Here is an 11,821-nt window from a genome sequence, read left to right on the forward strand (position 1 = left end):
AAGAAAGCTTACCCCAAATTTTATCGATAATTTCTTTGAAAGTCAGGTATTTCTTTCTACTGATAAGCAATGACATGCCTAAATATCTTTTGTGTTTAAGAACCTCTTGAATATTTAGCAAATCCTTAACCTGTGAACGAGTATCTCTCGAGGTGTTTGAACTAAAGTATAAACCCCATTTAGAACTATTGATCATTAGGCTCGACGCCTTAGAAATACTTTAGGAAAAAAAAACGATCCAGATTAGTCACTTGTTCCTTGTCCACCTTGACGAAGAATATATTGTCGTCGGTGAAGAGAAAATGTGACACTTGAAGACTATTTTTGGTGACAAAATAACCTAAAATCTGACCTCTCCAACTCTGGTTTTTAAGATACCATATAACAACCCCTCGGAACAAAGAAGAAAGAGGAATGAATATAATTGGTTTTCTTGTCGGACACTCCTTCCGTGCTGAAAAACGTGGCTCGGTTCGGCGTTAGGCAGAACTGAAAAATGAGACCGACATTATACATTTGTTGATCCAAGAAATCTACAAACTATTGAACCCCAATTTTTTTATAATGACCTCTAAATAATCCCACCCCACCCTATCAAAAGCATTCGACATGTTGGTCTTTATAGTACAATATCCATCATCCTCCTTTTTTCTTAATTTTTTATTATGAGTTAAGCTCATAAGTGAGTATAACATTCTTTATATTGTACTGCGGTTATCACTAATAGAAATCACGTCACTACTTGCAGGTTGTTTGTGGCAAGATATTGTTGGAAATTTGCCAGTAATAGAGCTTACTAGCAACTTTCCGACGCAATTTTTGGCAAACAACATTTGCTGGTAAAAAGCTTGATGGTAACCCATTTCCAACAATATTTTGCTACTAAAGTTGCCAGTAAATTTACAGCCAAACATTTCCAGCACATATTTTGCCGGTAAATATGGTGAAGACCATACTCGAAACTTCCAACAACTTACTAGCAGGTTAATAAGCGTGTAAATTTCCTAGTAACTTTCTAACCAAAGTTTGCTAGTAACTATACCGGCAATGGACACGCAAAGCTTTAGCTGGTAACTATTTTAGCAAGGTACCAACTATAAATTTGCTGTTTTAGCGGCTTACCATCAAAACTTTAGCCAGTAATAATCCACTCTATTAGCGTCACCTCTACTAACCACAGATTCTAGCAAGTTCTCTACCTAATTTAGTGCTGGTAATATTAGTAACAAGCAAGTTTTGTAGCAAAATAATTTATTTTAACAACCAAACTATATCCAATAAATCAACTTCTAATCTTTTAAAATTTAAATACTACATAATTAAGAAAGAATACAAGAATATAAAAATATTCGGTGCTACTAATAATTTTCATACATAGGAGTTTACAAAAAATATATGACAAAATGAGGCAAAATCTTTAAGAGAAACCAGGGATTCCATATATGCAGTCATTCTTACTCTTTCCACCATTTACTTCAATCCATATTTTCATTTTATCAGTATTAGTTGGAGCCTTTCCATCAGGTTCTGATGCAGCCAATTCCTCAACTTCTTGAGCTTTTGTGTGTAGTTTGTATCTGCTTTATGCACAGTGAGCATCGGTATTTTGATTCTTTCTCATTGCTCCAAATATTTAAGAAATATTATAGCATGTTTAACAAATTAACCCCATCTCACCAGAAGCAAAATCATGAAACGCTCTTGATTTAATAATAATTTTGTTCGAGGTCCTTGTGTTTCTGCTATCAGATTCACTCGAAGCCAAGCACACATGTTGCTGGCTTGAAGGAACCTACAATATAGGTAACTGAGTTGGTTAGGCTAGAATGTCAGATTTTATTAGCAACCAGACTTCTCAATTTATAGATCATTGAGAGAGTAGTACGTACAAATACAATTACTAAAAGTAAAATACAAAAACAAGATCGATAGAGGTAATATAGAAATCGAATAAAATGAGCTGAGAAAGACTTGTAGACCAAGACTAAGTATTAGGCTTGGGCCAACTGCTATTGGCACGAAGACATGACAATCAAATATTTACTAATAAAATTCAGAAGATAAATAAAGAACACTATATGGAGTGCAAGTGTCCAACCAAAAAAAAAAACATGATCTCTGCATTCTCATACTCATTAAGGCAATTCCTTCATTAGAACTCTACTCACTTATAGTCAAAACCAAAATAAATTAACCTGATATACCTTGTGGTCATAACACTCTTTAACCTTCATCATCGAATTCATCTATTTAATTTTGTTAAGCATCTTGCTCTTTGCATCAATTCCTCAAACACCTTACATATAACTTGAACCTCAAACTTGAACTAAACCAGAGTGAACCATAACCTTTCAGCACAAACACAAGAATTCATCTAACACAAACTCTAGCTAAATTAATAGAACTCAACCGTAACACAACTTACTCAAACACTAATCAATCCCAAATCATAACCGTCAGCTCTGTGCATAAAATGAGTAACAACCCTAGTTTATAGTAGTCTATAATCTGATTAATTTTAATACAAAAGAACCTAAATTCAATTCGATACAAAACAACAAAATTCCCTCCATTAGTAAGGAAGTTATAATTTTAGGTATCCAAACCCTATCCCCAAAATACAAAATTAAGAAATCCTAACTAAACTACTTACTGTTACTGGTTTGAGGAGCCTCAACGACGAGTGATGATGCCAAGGTGGAGAATCGACTTACCTGGCGGTAGAGGCAAGAGAGATTCCGACGACGAATATCGAGCTCAAACGGTCGGTCGACGAATGCACATTACAATTAAAAATCATCTCAAACTGATGAAATCAAACCCAAAAATTAGCAAATTAAATTGATTACCTAACCTTGTGAAAACTTACGTCTACTGATTAAAGAGATTGGTAATTTATGAAATGGTTTTCTAGAAGGAGAAGAGGAGTTTGTGGACTTAAGTTTTGTTTTGATATCGGGTTAGGCTTTAATGTTTCGAAGAAAGAGATTTTAAATTTCGATGAAAAGGAAGCACGGGGCTCGCTTTTCATTTGGAATTTTGGATTTTGTAAAACCTTTGCCTAATTCTTTTTAAACTAATATTTTTTTTTTAGGTTTGGACCTTTTTAATATTAGAAAACTGTTCCAATATGAAAAGAATGTATTTTATAAGACTTTCTGAAATTTTGTGATAATTTATTTTCTTATATATGTACATATGTAGTTGAAACTACCGCTTAACTTAAAAATAAAACACTCTAAATTTTGTCCAATCCCGATTAATATATAGGATCCAATTTTACATGACTAATCTCAAAGAAAAATTTATAAAAAGATAAAAATTACTTTAAGAGTATCCAATTGTATAATAAAAATATATGATACAATCCAAAAATAATTCTAATTCAATTATTTTACATATAATTTTTTTTTTTGGTATATACAAGGTTAGTTGCAATATGAGAATAATAAGAACTTACAAAAATAAATCCTCACCCCCAAAGTAAGGAAAAAAAGTGCAAGCCAATAGTTCTCGCGATTAATCGTCATCTTCGTTATATCCATCTTCGGATTTTTCATCTTCTGATGACTCATACTTGACATTGAAAAATAAATTTCACCTCACTTATATCATTGTAAATCTCTCTGACAATATCTTATCCAAGTCAATTATTCATCTCAAACATATTTTTAGTATATAAAGATAACTTGATGGGACAAAAGTGAGAGACAATAATTCAATTGACCCCTATAACAATGTTTGTAGCAAAACTTTTGCTGGAAATAGCACCGACAATTCTATTGGCATATTTACCAGCGGACATAATCTTGATAGTAAATTTTGGCGCATTTTCTCACGCCAGTTAGTTTACCAACAATGTTAGCAGCAATTTATTTGCTAGAAACTTTATCGAGAATTTTATTGGCACATTTACCTGTGGACATTGTTTTGATGGTAAATTTTGGCACGATTTTTTCTCGCGTGTTCTATTTCAGCAAAGTTACGGACAATATATTTGTCAATAAGTATTCTGACAAAATTAGTGGCAAAAATATCGCTGGTACTTTACCAGCAAAAACTTTTGTGGGAAATGGTGTCACTAGTTCCAACAATATTGTTCTTGTCGCAAATTGTTGCCGGTAGCAAGCTGAAGTATACACACGAATAAAATGATAGTAAAAATTTAACTCAATTAGCAGAAGTTTCTAAACCAACAACAAACTAAAAAGAAATATGTGATATAGATAATTAACTATGAATTTTAAAATTTGTTTTATGTTAAGACTAAGTTTGGTTCATGTTTTATTATAAATTTGAAAGTTAAGCACTATTGAAGTATCTTAATTTTTTGTATACATAAATTTTATGTCTTCATTATTATATCGTATAATGGATTTGTGAACCCTAGAGAGTAATCGTCAAAACTAATTTTAATGTAATTTTATTAATGTCCACTTTTGCAAAACTAAACAGCTCTTATAAAAAAATCAAGATATAAATACATATATCACATATCTTATTAATATTTATTGTTGGTTCTCATACCTCCTATGCAAGTACGTACTTGTCTAAAATGGTTAGAAGAATTTAGTAACTTGCCTAGGTTTAAGACCATCTCTATTGCAACCTCTAAATAAATTTTATCACCTAATTTTGGACTCAACTTGCATTAGAGTATCTCCAATGGGTGGCTTATAGTTTAGGCCCAATTTGTCCAAATCATTAAAATTGGGACTTTTTTTGGATTGTAGTGTGCTTATGTAGCCTTTAATGTCCCAAATTTTTCTCTCATCATCCTTCCTTCCATGACCTTCTCTCTAGTCTCAAGTTATATTTTATTATTAAAAATATGGATCCACACCACTATTTACTAATTAACTTTTTTATATCATTTTAATTTATAGGAAAATAATTAAAGTTGGGATTCACTAAGTTGGATATGCAATAGATCAATGAAGTCCAAATTTTTCAAAATTCAACAAATCTTCTATTTCTACTTATGTGTCTATAAAATGGCAAAAATTGGCTCCAACCTTAAATCTTGCATTGAGGATGCTATTAGAGTAAAAAGGTAGATTGTGACATGACAGTCAAAAGTCTAAAATTTTCTTTCCCCGACTCCCCTTCTATGGTCAATCCCAACTTCCTTTGTCCGATCAACACTCATGAATAAATATTTAATGAGGCATTTCATTTTAATTAATTTTTATTAATTCTAATTAATTAATTAATTTTCAACCTTGAGAAAAATATATATTATAAAAAGAAAACAATAACAACTTAATTTAAAAATAATTAAATTATATAGTTTGATGTTAATTTCTTTTGATTGCATTATAGTTTTATAAAAAAGTAATTATTTATTTTAAATATCATTAATATTTTAAATATTTATTATATTATAATAAAGTTGAGATTGAAAAGTTTCAAATTATGCGATAGAGTAAGTGAGCTTAAGTTTTGAAGAGTCCCAAAAATTTGATCTCTATCTTGATGTCGGTTGACATGGCAGGATTGAAGACCTACTTTTGATAAGTGATTTTTGGTCTTAAATTTAATACCCCACTAGCAGTGAAGAAAAACATTATCTTAATGCTACGAGTAAAGACTAAATTCTCAAATTATATTTTAATATTAAAAAACGAGATCACAATATTTATTTATCGATCATTATTTTAATCGTTTTAATTTATATAAAATAATTATTTAAAACTTAAAAAATTAGATTATGTAACGAAAAAATTGATCTAAAATTTTTGTAAACTTAATATTTTTATCTCCTTACTTATGTATTTTTTATATGGTAAAAATTGGCCATCAAAATTAATCTCACGACAAGAGATGCTCTAAGGGCATAGATTATTATCAAATTCTCAAAAAAATCACACAACATATAATTCACACGTGTTTGCATAAATAATTAGAATTTTTTCGGATAAATAATAATGAGACCTTATACGTCCATATCCTTTTGTTTTAGCGGCTCTATAATAATAATAAAAAGTAAAAAAAGGAAGATTAGTTGAGTGACAATGACAAATGAGCTACGTATCCTCTATATATTAGTGTTTTATTTAGCGAATACGGTACATGGCAAGACTTAACTGATAGGAAAGTGCTCGTTAAATTTTTTTAAATTTTTTTTCTTTTTTTGATATCCTAACACAATTTCTACCGCCCAAAAATCGAAACTATAATTTTTTATGAAAGAAACGTATTAATTATTGAACCACGTTTTGATTAGTAGGTGTTCGTTAAATTAAAAGCATTTACAAACATGAAAATATTGATGTATATTCTATCATTCATTTATTTATTTATAACAATAAATTTAATATTCGACATTCAATAATCAAATATATATATATATTAGATATTTAGGATTTGTTTGTTTGACTTACTAAAATTTAGATTTACTTAGTAGTACCTCACGAAGTATTTTACTTACTAGTCTCACGAAGCATACTCATATTATTATATGATTATTGATTATTGTCGACTCCATGCACAAATATGAAAGATTACAGATGCGAGTCGCATGATAAACTTTTATTTTTTATTTCTTTTTATATACGCATGATAAAATTATACGTCTTTAAATTTATTTTTGATTTCTTTCAATGTACGTATATATGAAAGTTTACATGAGAAAATCGACGGTGAAAATATATATTTCGTCTCTAATTAAATGTCATATTTTTATGTATTTTATATAAAAATTGAGATAATTAATTAGTGTTGGGAAGTAATTATTCACCATCCATGCAAATATCTTTTCGTAGATTTTCGGTGCTTGTTATATACTAATAAAATGGAAAACAGTCGAAAATTTTAATTTTGTAAGAGTTTCGTTTTCTGGAAACTGTACTGTTTGCTGTTATTTTCCAACATGCTATATGCTTCCGCGTTTCACCATTCATCTATCACTCATTTTGTAATGTTCTAGTGGATAAGTATTTACAAAAATTCCACTTTAGATAGACTTCATGATATGTTGCCTACATATACAAAATCGTCTTTATATGTGTATATAAATATATATTACTAGTCGTAAAATGACGTTATGCTATAATTATCATGTCGTTATAAAGATGAGTTTTTCTTGTTGCGAACAAAGATGATGATGTCTTCTTACATTTTAATAATTATATACTGATATGTCGACATTTAATTTTTTATAATTCATAATACAATAATATTGGTAAGTAAATTATATGCTGAAAAGAAAGAGGGTGATTTTTTGAACTCGCATAAAACCGAACTCATCAAACTCATTTGGCAAAAAAATTGATGCAAATTACTTACGGTTTGCCTGATGAGTTCGATGAGTCGGGTTTTGAGCTAGGTTCATCATTTCTGGAAAAGAAATCACTAGGATGAAACTTAGAGGCAAGAAATTATGCCATTCTGAACTATATGGTTTTATAACGAGTGTTAATCAATTGAGGAAAAAAGACAGGAAATGAAAGGAATGGTTGAAATAGATATGAATATTAATTGATGAAAAAGAAAGAAAATAGAATGTGAACATCTCATCATCAATTCTGGTATCTTTCCTTATGTACGTTTGCATGGACATGATCGATCATAAGTAAATAGGAAAAATACAAACGGAAACCTAACTAAAAGCTAAGCTAAGCTAACGTCCCCACCATAGAAATTTAAGATAGAAATGAAAGGAGTAGGACTCCAATTGCAGGCCAAAACCGTTTACTTTGAGTCAACGCCTTTGTCGTCCTCCGTATACTTCCAAACCGTACGTAACGTAACAACCACTTGTTTGTTACCTTCCCTAAATAAGTAAATAAATTCTAGTATAAAATTAATGATGTTATCACAAAATTACTAATTTCCCGTTTCTAAATATTACTCTCACCACTAGTCACCTTTTATATATATATATATATTTAGAAAAAAAGATATATAATTATATTTTAAGACTAGTTGTAGTTTAAGAATTAAAAGGAAAATCTAAACTTAATTATTTATGAGAGTTTTTTTTTCTTTCTTATTAAAAATAAAATAAATCATTGCTGCAGTCTTCAAAATGACAGTCAAAGTGTCAAAAACCAACAAAAAGTTACAAAACATCTCAAAGTTCCATTGCAATTTTGTTTCTAATACCAGTTCCATTCCATAACTCATTTCACAGAAACTTCAAAGGAACTTTAAACGTGAGGTATCATTATTAATCTTCACAAACGAAAAATATTTTTTCAAACATCAAAACTATATCCAAATTTAACACACCCTAATCTATCATATCATATTATACTTCATTTCAGAGATGATAAAAGCTTTGATATGCACCTTAATCAAAAAACACCCCTAATCTTTGGCAAGAATATCTATCTATCTATCTATCTATCTATATATATATATATATATCACTTAAAATGCCAAACACCATATATGTATTATAAATTGTTTCACTACATATAATAATTGAAATTTGACAAAGATTTTTTACGAACCCTCGGTTAGAGAAAAATATATCTATGTATTTAAATAGTAAATAATAAGTTTCATATATTGAATTCTCGATTATGAGATATATAGATTAATGTAGCTAAGATGATTCGGACTATCTATCATTATTGGGGGTTTATGTATTGAAATTAATAGATACTCAAACTACTCTCACCCTCAAATCTACAAAATTTTATATATAATAAAAAAATAGAATATTCTCATGGAATTGAAAATTTCCAAAACGATTTCATTTTCCTAATATTTGAACTCTATATTTTTGCTTCTAATAGTGATGTCACAACTCGATCACTATCAATAGTTATGGGACTTTAAGTTTCTGCATTTTTTAAGCGGAGAGAGAATACGATATGATACGTGTCATAAAGACATCCGCACTAATCAGCTTTATTGTATAGAATGTAGGGGAAAACATATTTTAATTCCAAACTTACAATAAAATCCATATTTTTATCCCGTTACATGTTGGCTTCTAATAACTGTAATTATGGAATTTAAAGTTTAAGAATTATTTTTGAGGTTAAACCTAAAATGACTATCATTCGATTATTTTAAAATAGTGAGATAATGACATGATATTCGTGACAAAGGAGTTTGGACTTATCACAAAACAAACTACGAGGACTACTCGACATTTTCGGAAAAATTGCGGGAAAACTGATTTTAACTCCAAATTTGCTCATTTTTTAAAAAAAATTCGTAAAATAATTACATAAAGTGGGAAAAATATGAAACGACTCTCGTGATTCGTTGAGATCTTCATTTTGTGTCTAATATCAATATCACAACTCGACATCTATTTGCAGTTACGGGGCTTTGAAGTTTCAAATTTTTTAGGAGAGATGTTGTTAGTGCCACATGGCAGCGCGCGATTCGTCGTATGAGGCACATACATGACAAAAAATGGATATGAACGTACATATTTGTCCCCAACCTAAGTCCTAAACCCTATAATTGGGAGGGTCAAAAAGTAATTTTAAATTTTTTTTAGATTTTTTGGCCATAGAGCGAACGACTCGATTTGAATTGGTGAAGATCCGACAATTGAGACAATCAATAGAATGAGGAATAGTGTTATATGTGTGTTTTGGTTAAAAAAAAGTGAATAGGGATTTCCAGACATGTGTCTACTTTTCATCTATCCTATATATGTTATTATATAACATAAAAATAATAATGCGTCTACTTTTCATCTATATATAGTGTTATAACATTTTTTCTTTTTATAATATATGTTATAAAATAATAATATATATTATGTTACTCTCATAATATAAATATTTTTTATCAAATTAATTACAGACGTGCATAAAGTACAAGAAGTTTGAAAGGGCTAACAACACAAGAAAGGACATGATGCCACCATAAGTCCAAAACGATATCTTGTCGTGAGTTCGAAGCCCAGCCCGTCCATGTTCAAATGAGAAAATCCCTTTATATGTTAAAGAAGAAAACATTTGGCCCAAATTGAATTTTTTGAGGTATAATAAAATAATGAAAAGAAAAATAAAGAAAAGGAAGGAAGATAAATTTTTTTTATCATGTTTGGAATGAAAGTATAATAAATGATGATTTTATAAAATTTGTTGTTTAGTTTGAGAGTAGATGAATCTAAATTTAAGATAAAATTTATGAAAATAATCTCTTTATTTAAATTTAATCATAGATAAATAAAAATATGATCTAAGAAATTTATTCAATAATAAAAAAAGAAAAAAAATTGGTCTAAGAAATTTGCACTGACACAGAGAAAAAAAAAACTGATCTACTTTCAAACCTTTCGTTCATTGTTCATCGAGTATACTACTAGTATTATGTAAATAAAAAGAAATGTTTCTAAGATGTTTTCCCCTAACCATCCATAACATTTCAATTCGAGAAGTTTAAAAAGGATCCAATTCAAAAAGAAATCGTTTCTTCTTATGGAATCATGTTCAAACAATACAATCTTAAGGTGAAGTTTTTCTTTTTTGAATTTCATAACAGCTTCCAAAAGTCTGCACTGAAGCAATCAATAATACTAATTTACTCGGTACTAATTTACAAAAAATTATTTCTTATGATTTTTTGGATTTGATTTTGAGGTTACGTGATTCGTAGGGATTTGGGTTATATTAGTCTATATAAAAATGAAAACTAGCCAACACTTTTCAACACTCCAATTTAGAGGTTTTAAAATTGTGAGATTTATTAAGGTTTATTATACCCACTATTAACTCCCATTAACCTTCTATTCCCATATGATTTTTTTTCCCAAACAACTAATTTAATTTATTTTGCTTTACTATATCTCTCCAGCCATCAATCAAATAAAGGTCAGGAAACTCTCTTTTTTTAAGCCCTTTCGAATCTCCATTTTCATTTTCAAATTTGATTATTGTCTTCCTTTGCCATTGATATCGAGATGGCAAAATTATATTTTCCATAATATGCTTTACAAACGCAACCAAACTATAAGAAGGAAGATGTATCCTTACAAAGACTATCTTAATCTTGTCATAGCACCAATCATAATACAATCTCGAATAAGGAATTGGTCATCTTATTTATATCATCTACCTTTTAAGATATCTGCCCGTTACGCTTGTAATATGTTCGTATCTCGCTAAATGGAAACTATATTTTGAAACAATTCACATTCCCACATAAAATTACCGAACACTTGAGATATCATGGAAAAAAACAATCATAGACTTCAGGGTGGATTAAAAGGGATCTCAACAACATCTATCTTGATAACACTTGAAGCGGCCAAGGCCATATACAAGCAAGTCGATTAAAAAGCATGGTGTGAGAGATTTATGTAAGCAAAATAGGATATATATATATATATAATATCGAATAAACACGTGAATTGTAATACTTATTTTTATAGATGATCATGATTTCAGTTTGTAGATGATTATGATTTCAATCTTCTGTAGTCCACGATATTTGTCACAGTCGTTCCGTTAGGGACTTTAAGAATCCTTCTCCTCAATGATACTACGACATACGTGATGAGCTTGTACTAGCTCAATGATCTAAGTCATAGCTAACATATATAGTGTTTGGGGAGGAGACCTAGCGTAAACTCGCAACTATAGTCATATCCTACCCATCACATGTCAAATTAGGTTAAAAACCTACACTTACATTTATTGCCAAACACATCACTATCAATGCTTAGGTATGTACGACCCATCAATTAATGATCACTGCATGAGCCCGTATTATATTATTGTATACTATCCAGCCCGTTTTGCAAACACAAAAATCTACAATAAGCCCACCAATAATTCCAACAATTTATCATTAAAGAATCATTTATTCTAGTATGATTGTCTATGAATCTAACAGTACACAAGTT

Source organism: Rutidosis leptorrhynchoides, unplaced genomic scaffold (genome assembly GCF_046630445.1).
Source record: "Rutidosis leptorrhynchoides isolate AG116_Rl617_1_P2 unplaced genomic scaffold, CSIRO_AGI_Rlap_v1 contig269, whole genome shotgun sequence".
In the NCBI taxonomy this organism is placed as follows: Eukaryota; Viridiplantae; Streptophyta; class Magnoliopsida; order Asterales; family Asteraceae; genus Rutidosis; species Rutidosis leptorrhynchoides.